We start from the raw sequence: 13,276 nt of genomic DNA on the forward strand, positions 1-13,276 counted from the left end.
AAATACCTCCATTGACACACATCATATGCAACAATATCAAAAGACTTTATTCAAAATATATTTTGATAAATGGATATTGTAACATGTCATATTGGCACTTTTATTATTTTATAATTTATTTTTATATTTTTAGAATAGTGATGCTGCCTTAATATAAGGTTTTACATTTCCATTAATTAAAGTAATTCTCAGACTGAACTTGATGCTCAACACTATTGAAACAAACTTGAATGATTTTTTTTGATGGAAAACATAAAGAACATTTGTTTTCGACTTTCAGAAAGGCTTCAGAACAGCACAATACATAAAACCTTTTTTTTTTAATGAATGAACTGTGGATCTCTATCGTGTGGCCGCACGAATTGGGTTCCATTAGCTGCACGATGAGGTTCGGTGTGACACTGCAGTGACGCAGCGTGCGGTACCTCGCCACTCTCTCTCTCTCGCTCTCTCCCCCTCTCCATCCGCCCATAATGTACGTTTACGGCGACTGAATGCCACGCTCGTGTGGTTCCTCCTGTACGATGAAAATGTCATAAAAAAGGACGCCTCGAGCCGCGAGGGTAAGTGTGCGGCTTTATTCGGGCGTCCCGCGCCGCCGTGACGTTTTATTCCGGTTACTGTGGTTCACAGCGAAAGGTGATGCGGGCTGATGGCGGACGGTGCCCACATCCAGCTAGCGAGAAAGGCTAACTTGAAAATGCTAGCTAAATGCCATGTTATGTAAATGTTTCTGTGTGGCGGCTTTTGAATAACGGGATACACATGACATTAGGAAAGAGCGCATACACATACGGCTCAATGTGTGTTTTGTGTATTATCGTTTATAGTTGGCCAGGGATGTGCTGTCATTACGCTCTTTAGCATTTTGCTAAGTTCACTTAGCAGCCTGTGGTACTGACCGCTGCGGCGGGACTAACCTGAGGTTGCCAGGTGAGCGATTTGTACGCCATTTATGTCTGTAATTGAAACACAACTGAGGCTTAAATAAAAAAAAAAAAAAAAAGAACTCAGGCTGCGTGAAAATCCGCACCAGGAGCAAATTACATTTCGTTTTAAATCGTAGCTGTTATAATTAAATCGATTGTGTTACACTGATCATTAGTTGATTATTAACTGTTTGGGCTGGAAAAAACGCTGTTGTATGTAGGCTGTGGCCTAGGCCTACCTGCCGGTGTACATGCCAGTTTGCAGTTTTAACATATTGTCACACTGTTTTGAAAACACGCTTTGATTGTCATATTTTGGAGACTCCAGAGAGGCAGCAACTAAATACAGTGTCTCACAAAAGTTATTACACCCATTACACTTTTGTAAATATATTTCCTTGGGGGACAAATTTAGGCTTTATAGAGTGATTGATTTAGAGAAAATTTCGAGGTATTGTGATATATGTTGTGTATCATGATTTAACATTTTCCCAACCCTTGGGGCAGTAAGGAAACGGGCCTGTGATCAGAAGGTTAGAGTCCCAAACTGCCAAGGTGCCACTGAGCAAAGCACCGTCCCCACACACTGCTCCCACTGCTCACTAAGGGTGATTGTTAAAAGCAGAGGACACATTTCGTTGTGTGAGCTGTGTGTTATGCTGCTCTCACGATGATAATCACTTTCACCCTAACTGTGTGTTTAAATATTTTAGGGGCAGAATTTACAGCATATTTACATTTGTTATAGAAGCTGTACACTGACTACATTGTGTTACATTGTATCTTCAGTGTTCTAACAGATTTAATAACAATTCACAAAACATGGGTGAACTCACATTTATGAGATACCGTACATAAATACTCTCAATTTGTACATCATAAATAAATTGTGTTACTATGTGTATTATAGAGTCACGTAGAGATTAATTTACAACAGAACTAAGGTTTGCTACTTTAATCCCATTATTTGGGGTGCATTCACCAATCAACCCTTTTGAGATTATTAACTATTGTCCCTCAGGGAAGAGGAAAATGGGTGGCCATGATGAGGAGATGTCAAACCATCTCGTCAATAAGCAGCGGGGGGCAGAGGAGCTAAATGAAAACAACCAGTGGAGTAACCAGGAGCCCACTGGCAACAGTGCTAAATGGGTCAAGGAGGACCAGAACCAGCAGCGCAAAGTGGCTGAGAAGCAGCAGGACCCCAACCACAATGACAATATCCACTGGAACCAAGACGACTGCCCAAACCAGAATAACCAAGATGACCAGCAGGACAACGAGGGACAAATCACATCTTCCAAGGTTCTGCGATCCTTGCGCTTGAGCCTTGAAGTTGAGACCAAGAACATCTTAAACGAGCCACTGATCATTGAAGCCCTGGATCCAGAAGAGAAAAAAGAGAATGAAAATGACAAAGAGGAGTGCAAATTGGACCAGGAGGAAGAGAAAGAGACTTTACTGCCAAGCCAGGGAGAGAAAAAATGTGTCACCAACTATCGTGGAGCCACCGAGGGAAGGGGGTGGGAAAGATACTTGCCAGCTGTTTTCAAATATGAATAGGACACCTAGCAAGGAAGACTGCAGTTGGACGACAATGTCACAAGACAACAGCAGTGACAAATCTCCAAATGGCAATGGTGGTATGACTTCATTTTCTTATCATTTTCTTCAATGTTACTATGTTCAGATTATCTTTATCTTTTCAGATTAATGCTTTATCCTTAAACCTTCCTCACATTTTTTTTTTTTTTTTATTCGTGCAGAATCTATTTGGGACTCCAATGCATTTGAGACTGACAGTGACTTACCTCCGGGATGGATGCGGGTGCGGGACACATCTGGGACCTACTACTGGCATATCCCCACAGGAACCACTCAGTGGGACCCTCCTCTGCCCCTAGACAAGGTGGACGAGTCAACCATGTCTTCCAGTATGTCTTTAGAGACGACCCCGTGTGAGGAGCAAGAGGTGTGGGACAGTTTTTTCTAGATTTTTTTTATTTCACCAAATTACTCTTATAATATTAACCTAAATAGAATTGCAGAAAAAAGCAGAAAAATTGTCAAGTGTAAGGTACATGTGTATCACCTACGTGGAGAAGACATGGTGCCAGGGTGTACCGTTTGGTCAAGTCAGTTTGATGCCTTGGTTAGTGTTCTGCTGGGAAATCTTGGGCCCTTCATGGAAGCAATATTCTCTGATGGCCGTGCCCACTTTCAGCAGGATAATGTGCCTTTCCACTAGGGGTGTTGAAATTAATCGTATAATCGATGCAGACGTGGGCTATATTGCATCGTAGGGGTGTTAAAATGAATCGTATAATCGATGCATCGAGATGCAGATGTGGACGATTCTGCATCGATGCAGTGCAGAACATAATCAATAATATCATGATGACGTGGAATTCAATTTCAGCCTGATCTGGGAACAGCGCCACTCCGGGTAGGAGTTTTACACTGCACGTATTTTCACGTGACCAATTTGGACATTACACGTACCAAATATTACTGCTTTTATGTAATACAAAATGAAATAATACAAGGACCTCGGTTCCTCTGCTTGGTGGAGATGTCGATCAGTATATATAGCTGTTACAAGGTGAGTGCGGACGTAACAAGTTTTTCTGCTCTGGAGCAAATCAGAGCGTCCACACAGGCGCAAGAGACCTTAACTCTGGTATTTGGAAACATCATGTGACCATGTAGAAAATGGCTGGGATGCATCGCGATGCATCGATATCGAGGCACTGCTAATCGTAATCGAATCGAATCGTGAGACCAGTGAAGGTTCACACCTCTACTTTCCACAAGAATTGTTCAAATGATTGTACACATCTGCTGGACATACCAGTCTGATCCAAGTAGGCGATACCTGACAACTCACAGAACAGGACAGCTCAGTAACTGATACCACAGCATCCTTTCAGGGAGTTTAGTGGAGTTCTTGCCTTGATGGTTTAGGGCTGTTCAGGGGATATACTCAATATTAAGCTCATAATTATATGCCTGGTCTGAGAAAATTTGGGCTATTTATTTTCCAGATTACCTGGGGAAACTCAACTCGTCCAAATATTTTTGATGAAGATGAAACTTGCAAGGTAAAAATATAAAAATAATTTTATATGTGACCTCTGGTCAATTGACATTTTTGTCTTAATTTTAATGGTAATAGTCTATGCTTGTGTTATTGCAAATTAGTTTAGACTGCCCCTAATCATAGAAATGTTTTATATGAATTTGTGAATATTTAATATTTTACAGAAATGTTAATTCTGTAAAATTAATCCATGTTGCATGTTTGTGGCTACAGGAAGAAGAGGTCACTTCTGATGAAAGCCTGAAAGAGTTTGAAGGAGCAACTCTACGCTATGCATCTATCAACTTGAGGCAAGAATATGATTCCTGTTTGATATTCTCTGACTGTATACATTTGACCAGAACCTTTGCTGACTGTTGGAATAAACCTTTCATCATGTTTTGTTGCCTCTCCTATAGTACCTGCTCTAAATCGGAGGAAGATGAGAAACCTGGAAACTTCTGCACTAATCTGGAGGCAAAGGTATAATTGAAAACACTATTTGGTGTTGATAAAGACTTCCTTTTTGCAAGTTTCAACATGCACAAACAATTGACTGATTCCTGACCCATGCATGTGTGTGTCTGCTTTAGTGCTTTGCTGTGCGCTCCTTGGGCTGGGTGGAGATGTCTGAAGAGGACATGGCCCCGGGAAGGAGCAGCTTTGCGGTTAACAACTGCATACGACAACTGTCATACCACAAGCACAACCTGCATGACACAGCTGGGATCTGGGGAGAGGTGAGTCTGGAACAGGTTGCAGTGGTTAGAAAAGGCAGTGGGGTTTATTTGGGGACACCATCTCCTGTTGGCTGGAATGGTGGGTGCAGGTTTCTACTTGTGTTTGAAGTTGCTTAGTTATGCGTCCCTTGCTTAAGCATGTTGGAATCGTTTATGTAGACCACACTTTGTAGATTAGACTGGTTTTTGATTATTTGAAGCCATTTGCAATATAATAGGGTGGTAGTAGCTTAGTGGGTAACACACTCGCTTATGAACCAGAAGACCCAGGTTCAAATCCCGCTTACTACCATTGTGTCCCTGAGCAAGACACTTAACCCTAGGTAGCTCCAGGGGGGGACTGTCCCTGTAACTACTGATTGTCACTCTGGATAAGGGCGTCTGATAAATGCTGTAAATGTAAATATAAAGATACCAGTGAGTGCAAATGTGGATTAAATCACTTCAAGTTCCTGTAGAATCCAGCCATTCCAGAACTGAAACCTCACAAAATAACCAGAATATTTTCTTTGGATGCAGACAGTCTTGTGAGATTGAAGTGTTGTGTTTGTCCAGGGTAAGGACATGCTGATGGTGCTGGAGAATGAGCACATGAACCTCATCGACCCCCTGGGCCAGACTCTCCTGCACACACAGCCCATTGTCAGCATCCGTGTGTGGGGTGTGGGACGTGACAATGGCAGGTCAGTCTCCAGACATACAGTTCTGTTCTTTTTCTTTCAGATTTATTTAAACTTTTTTTTTTTTTTTTTAAGAATGTTGCCCAAATGTATAATTAAATTTAGAATTGTAAACATTTTTACATGTACGGTACCTCATTGTCATCGTTCCAAAGAAATAATAGTTTATTTAGTTTCATCTTGTTTTGGTAAAAATGTAAAAAGTTATATATAATAATTTAAGAATGAAATCATTATCATTTATAATTTTACCACAAAAAACCTACTAGGAAGCATGCTACAGAGCAAAACAGAGTTTAAATTTAGAAAGTAATTTTCATATGCCACGGGGCACGTTTCCCTCCTCTGCAGCTGCCTGAGGGAGCAGTTTCCTTCTGAGTTCTTCTGTGCCCATTAAAAGTAAAGCACACGGAGCAGCATGAGTCACCATGACTCATAGCGGCGGCCCCACATACACACATACAAGTACACACACATTCCGTGCCTGGCACCCTGACAAAATCTCCAACAGTTTTCTCATACTGCCTCCCAGTGGCTAGAAATAAAGTTGCTTTGAGGTAATAAAACCATAAATAATAAATTAATATAAAAACCAATCATAAGAAATATGAGATAAACAATATATTAGGTTTGTGTTTAGATCTGAGTTTTATTCATTGCATTTCTTTACTAAACTATTAATTACCTTTTTTTCTAACCTGCTGCCATGTGCTGTCATATTCAGAGAAAGGTACAGTATTCTTGCCCTTACTCTTTATTATTTTGTCTGTCATACAGTTTATAAGATAATTAATATTGATTCTGGATGTCTGTGTAATGCTTTTTTATGTATATAAACAATGTAAATGCAGGAAATGAAAAAAAATCATTGTTATTTTTTACTATCAGGGACTTTGCTTATGTTGCACGAGACGACCTGACCCAGGTTCTTAAATGCCATGTGTTTCGATGTGACACCCCTGCCAAGAACATTGCCACTAGCCTGCATGAGATGTGCTCCAAGGTGAGTCAAATAAAGCAGAAGCAGGATGGTCGTGTTTTTTTTTGCTGGATTGGAGAGCTTGTGAAAGAAAAGAAATGTCATGTAATTTTTTTTTCTGATACATTTTTGTGAAGCTGTCTTGTTCTTTTTTGTGCAGATAATGGCAGAAAGAAAATCAACAAAGCCCTGTCTTAACAGACTAAACTCCAACCCCTCCAAACTTGGTGCAATATCTGTTCAAGGTAAATATAAATAGTTGCTTATATAAATTAGGCAAATGTATAATGTTTAGTGTCCGTTATTCGCTTTGTATTGCAGTTCATTTTTAAAGGTAATAGTTGACTACGGTCTGCACTAGACTGGGCCAGACGTAGAGAGTTTAATTAACTTTAGCCAGGATCTGCTAGACCTACTCCTGATCTGCTGAGGCAGTGATTTGCGATTATGCTCACTAAAACAACTAATATCGCAATTGTCCATGAAACACTGAGCCAAAATTTATCCTTGTGTCCTGGCACTCTTCAATAACTACAGGAAATACTGCAGTCATTGCTGATGAAAGTTATTGAGTCTGAAGGGATTTGGTTGCTCTTCACATTGTATGGCACTGCAGGGCTATGTGACATTTTAAAGGTTCTTCCTAAAGGTTGTATCCAAGGATGACTAAAGTCCACATTAGTACGGTTTCAGTGTGATATAATGCTGTGCAAGATATATATGTCGTGATTATGTGCCTTGAATTAGCTTTCTTCATACCATTCCAGAATTCCCTGTGCCAAAAAATGAGCTAGTTCAACGTTTCCATGTGAACTACCTTGGGAATGTGCCTGTTACCAAGCCGATAGGTAAGGAGCTGTTTGGTAATGGAATCCTTTAATGTATTTTGATAATCTACTGCCTTGAAACTGGGGATCTGAGAATTGTTATGGTTATTGACATTAAAGTGATGGAATTTGTGAACACCCAGGTATGGACACCATCAATGAGGCCCTGCAGACTGCACTTGACAGCAAAGAGAAGCACGAGTGGGTGGCCGTGTCAGTCAATGTAGCCCCAGCAACTCTAACTATTTTCAAACGAGAGGTCAGGCTTCTGCACCATTTGTGTGTTGAGTGTTGTCCTTAAGAAGTAGTTTTGATGGGAGCATACATGTCTCAAAGCCATTCATATTGTGCTTGCTCCAAAAAAATTACTTATCAATCTTCCAATTAAATTAAGGCAGTTCACATTAACTCATAACTCCCATTTTAATAAGAAATAGCCCCGAAGTGTCTTTTAGTTGGTATTGCATTCATGTTAAAAGTAGATCATTTGTTGATTAATAAGAAGAGTCTTGCAATTGAGTGTTGAAGCACCGTACACATATCATATGTAATGATTTCCTCTTTGCAGACTGAGGAGGTGCTGTCTGAGTGCCGCGTGCGCTTCCTGTCCTTCATGGGTGTGGGGAAGGACGTCCACACCTTTGCCTTCATCATGGCTGAAGGCCCGGGTGACTTCATCTGCCACATGTTCTGGTGTCAGCCCAATGCTGCCAGTCTGAGCGAGGCCGTCCAGGCTGCCTGCATGGTGAGTGTCACACAGTGATGCACGTCTTAGGAGACCTGGCTGTTGTCTTGTCTTATCTTGTCCTCGTTGTCACCTTGTGTAAAAATGCAGAAAGATTGCAAGAGAAAAAACACTGAAAGCCAGAATTTGCTAGTTAATTGGCAGTCATTTTTATAAAATATTTTTGTGGTTATTTGTGTTTGTGTTAGAGATGTGATGTGTGTATTTGACTACCTGTGATCTGTCCTCAGCTCCGTTATCAGAAGTGTCTGGACGCCAGGCCTTCAACGTTGAGCTCCTGCCTTCCCACTCCTCCAGCTGACTCGGTGGCCCGGCGCGTCCGCAAAGGAGTGCAGAGCCTCCTGGGCAGCTTCATGCCCTACAAATCCAGCTCTCTGTCTCCCTGAGGAGACAACACCCCTCATCACATACACACACACACCAAGCAACAGCCCACTCAGTTCGTTTGGTGAACCGAGATTAATTTTTTTACGTTTCATTTCACTGGTCAGCTGTAGTTCTCACAGAATTGAATACTTGCAGTTGACTATGTATTGACTTCAAAAGATTCATGACATGTGGATGTTTACATGATTTTGATGCTACATAAGACAGTTTGTGGCATCTTGCTGCATTCTTCCGTTAACTTTTTTTTTTTCTTTTGGCTGTTTTTTTAACACTAACATTCAACTTGTGTTCAGAGAAGAATTGTAGTATGCACTTATAGTAGAGATGGAGATGTAGGGCCCCCCACTATACAATGAAATGTATAACACTTTAGATTTAAAGAAGTGTAACCTTGTTTGCAGGTATCGGTTGATAGCATTATGATAACTCAACTTAGGATGTAGTGTTTTGTGGTGTTAGAAAAGCAAAACATTGTTTGTACCTTGTATGCACTTGTCTTAAATCAATCTGTATGTATTTAGTGTAATGCTTGTTGTTTATTGAATAATGCACAATGCGGCTAGTTGTATCAACATGGCAAATGTCAGATCTTCCTGACCTGCAGCAATATTGTTGAGCAATATTCAATTAAACACTGGCCATTCATTTCAAATGTAAACCAACAGAACACAGTGCTGAAAACAATTTTCCCCCAGAGCACTGTCCAATCAGATTGCTTATATGTATGTGCCTCCAAACCCTTCAGTTGTTGATGGCAGTACAATGATGTGTTTCCTCTGATCTTGGGTTAATGCACAGTTATAATGCATGTACTGTCATTTCAATTAAGTTCCCAGTTATCAGGGTGCCATACCTCATGTTATTGTACACAAGTCAGGTTTACACTTGAGTTAGAATAGTGAATAGGAAACTATCTATAACTTTCAATTGTCACACAAACAACCACCACTATGACTGACATTGACAAATCGGCACTGTTTACACAGGGGGCAATTTCATTTGTAATAAGAATATAATTTATCAATGATTGTCTGCTGCTGTCAATACTGCAGTCAAACACACACCAAGTGAGGATATTAACAGTCCTACACTGAGGGTGTTAATAACTTTGATTAATAACTTTGCTGCCTTGAAGTAAAGTCTCAGAGACTGTGGGCATACCACTAGAGGGAGCCAGAGTACCGCCATTTGAGAACAAAGGCTCTAGGCAAATGTCTTAATGTTTAAATCAAGCGTGAACTGATCTAGGTTATTCAGCACTGTATCCTAGTACAGTCACATGATATAACTACTCACATGTAGTCTTGTTGTTATGGTTGTGCGTTTTGATTAGTCATAGCATGTTACCAGGCAACTCCTAACATTCCTAAGACCTTACCAGCATCTCATTGATAGAATTGGTGTCCAGTTGGTTCTAGATTTGGTCTTATGTACAACCAATTGAGCCTTAGCAACTGATCTTCCGTGAGTCTTCTCAGTGCAGCCGTTGCAATGTGGACATAATTTCAAAGTCATTTGTGAAGTGGCGCTTTATATATGTGTATAATTGTGGGGAAGTTAGACTCACTACTCATCTGCAATAATCTGCCTTCCTAGTTAGCACTGATTGCGAGAAGAACCCTAGGTTTACCTAATACATAATCATTCCGTAAACACATTACCCAGCATTTCCATCAAATTAGCACTGCATGTCAACCACACCTCATTATTATCACTGACTGTTCCAGACACTGCATGTTTGAAAGAAGCGAAAAAGTAAGTAAGTGCTCAGCACTACATTAAAACCAGTTGCCAGCATTTAGGATCTGTTCGAGCGTCTTCATGTCATTGTTTGGGCCTGAAGTGTTTATGTGTTTAGTTTGTGAGTGTGTAGGGCATGTCATGCTGATCTCAATGTCTGTATAGATGTGAACGTGCAGTAGGTTAGATCTTGCCTTTCCTTAAACTAACAGCATGTTGGTGTCCTCAGTACCTTCCCAAACCAACCACCCCTGTACAGTGATCTTGCACAGCAGTTACCTTAAATGTTTATTTACATTTTTTTAACTCGTCTCAGAAAATGTGTGTTTTTGTATCCTTTGAACACAGTAATAGTGTACACTGCATAGATGTTGCACATTGCCTCTTCGTAGGTAAGATACTGTTCACCAGAGAATATAAGGCAGGAATATAAATGTTTATTATCAATTCTTTATATTGTTTACTTATTTATTTTCTTTACAGTACCCACTGTATGTTGCAGTTAGTTTATATAGTTATATGTGATGATAATATATAAGGTGGATTTAAGATCAACTCCAGAATCCCTACTAACCAATCAATCAAGCAGTACTGTTGGCTGTAATAATGCATTTTTTTGACTTGTTAGAACTGGAAATAATTCTCACAACTCTTTTCCCCTTAATGTAAATAATTTTAACTAATGACACAAGAAGGGTGGAAATTGATTATTTAAAAAACTGTGTAAATGTGGTGTAAAACATGTATATAAAAGTCACTGCACAATAATAAATGTGAAAAAAATCTTGTATTTGCTGGATGCTTGTTAATGAGGCCTGTCATGGATTAATTAAATATGTTTAGGCAACCCGAACTCATGTGAAACAGGAAGATTGCATTCAAAAGGGCAGCGCTGGATTTGATGGACCCCCAAATGACTGGTGCCAGGGTGGTTTAAGTGGACTCCTCTCAACTTAAATTTATTTCCAACTCCAGTGTCTGGGAGTTTCATTCAGTTTTATAAAAGTACGTCACATTGCAAGAAGAGTGGGTGGTAGTAGCCTAGTGGGTAACACACTAGGCCTATGAACCAGAAGACCCAGGTTCAAATCCCCCTTACTACAGTCCAGGGGGACTGTCCCTGTTACTACTGATTGTATGTCACTCTGGATAAGGGGATAAGGGCGTCTGATAAACACTGTAAATGTAAATGTAAGAGCACAAGCTCACTACAAGAACATCATTTTATTTGAAAAACAGAAAAGGCTCAAGGGCAAATACCGACCATAAGGAAGGTTACCAATGTGGCAGGATAGGTAGAACAGACACCACAGATATCGCCTGTGCCAGTTATAGTGGCGGAGGAGTGGTTATCCTGTCTTTTCTGAGACAAAAAAATAACATTTGCTTCATGGCCGAACACAGACTTACAAAACAAAACATCATGTAGGTGATGCAAGAAAGGAAAATGGAGCAAAAGCAACGTAAAATAGTGGTCGTAGTCAACCAAAACTAAAAAGTAGGGTTAAAGATCGACTATCAGGACAGTTGTGCCACCTGATGTACCAGTGGCACCGTGGCATCACATGTGCTCACAGATTCATTAAAAATGTGAATTTTTACATACATACAAAATAATAATAAAAAACAAAAGATCACTTATATTCAAAATTAATTTATTTACAGTTATTTCAACATTTTCTATGTATTGAGTTTTATATCCAATGGTGGCGCCATCTGCTGGATCGCTTCAGATTTGCTCTTGTCACCAGAAATAAGCATCTTCGTCGTGGGGCAGCGAAAGTGATGGTGGTAACATGTTCACCAGATCCTGTAAATCCCCTTGTAGCTGCTGCAGGGAATCTTCGTTCTGGTGCGATGGTGGTATGTTCACCAGGACCTGTAAATCCCACTGCGGCTGCTGTAAGGCATCTTCGTTGTAGAGCAGTGATGGAGATGGTGGTATGTTCACCAGCTCCTGTAAATCCCCATGTAGCTGCTGTAGGATATCTTCGTTGTAGAGCAGTGATGGAGATGGTGGTATGTTCACCAGATCCTGTAAATCCCCTTGTAGCTGCTGTAGGGAATCTTCGTTGTGGTCCGGTGGTGGTATGTTCACCAGGACCTGTAAATCCCCTTGTAGCTGCTGTAGGATATCTTCGTTGTAGAGCAGTGATGGAGATGGTGGTATGTTCACCAGATCCTTTAAATCCCACTGCGGCTGGTGCAAGGCATCTTCGTTGTAGAGCAGTGGTAGTGGTGATGGTGGTATGTTCACCAGATCCTGTAAATCCCACTGCGGCTGGTGCAAGGCATCTTCGTTGTAGAGCAGTGGTAGTGGTGATGGTGGTATGTTCACCAGATCCTGTAAATCCCACTGCGGCTGGTGCAAGGCATCTTCGTTGTAGAGCAGTGGTAGTGGTGATGGTGGTATGAGAGTCACCAGAGTCTGGAAATCGTCTTTGTTGTGGTACGCGGGTGGTGGTATGTTTTCTTGATTCTGTTTATGACACTGCTGCTCTTGGTCCTGTTCAGCGAAGAATTGCGCGTATAAATTCATGTGGAACTCTATCTCTGAATCTACTGAACAGCTCTCCTGATGCTCCATGGAGCTCGATGGCTGCTCTGAAGCGTGGATCTTCATGTGCAGCTTCTTTTTTTCTCTGTGTCTTTTCTCGTGCATTTTCAGGCTGGATTGGTGTGCAAATGTCTTATCACATTCAGCACACTGGTATGGCTTTTTGCCAGTATGCAGCCTCTCGTGATTTTGCAGAGTAGTTTTATGTGTAAAGCTCTTTCCACACATGTTGCACTTGTGGGACTTCTCTCCACTGTGGATTTTGAGGTGGGTCTTGAGATTAGAGCTTTGTGAAAATAGTTTACCACAAATCTCACACTTATGTGGCTGTTGACCGGTGTGTACTAGCTGGTGTCTTTTAAGATTTGCGCTTTGTGAAAAGCCCCTCCCACATCCGGTGCAGCGATACGGCTTCTCCCCGGTGTGGGCTCTGATGTGGATGTTAAGTGAGGGCATTGTAAGAAACCTTTTACCACACTGGTTGCACTGGTGTGCTTTCCCATGTTCTGGGAGGTGTGTGGAGGTGCTACCATTGTGCTGAGTGATGTTCCCATGGGGGGCGGCCTTCACTGGCCTGGCTTGTCTGTCTGGATGCATTTCAGTCTTTCCAATA

At 41.1% G+C, this 13,276-nt stretch overlaps 1 pseudogene; it reads left to right on the forward strand.

Annotated features, from left to right (window-relative positions):
- The first annotated feature begins 407 nt into the window (after positions 1-407).
- On the forward strand, positions 408-9,018 carry LOC114772448 (amyloid-beta A4 precursor protein-binding family B member 1-like; annotated as a pseudogene).
- Positions 9,019-13,276: the final 4,258 nt, after the last annotated feature.

The sequence above is a fragment of the Denticeps clupeoides genome, unplaced genomic scaffold, assembly GCF_900700375.1.
Source record: "Denticeps clupeoides unplaced genomic scaffold, fDenClu1.1, whole genome shotgun sequence".
Classification (NCBI taxonomy): Eukaryota; Metazoa; Chordata; class Actinopteri; order Clupeiformes; family Denticipitidae; genus Denticeps; species Denticeps clupeoides.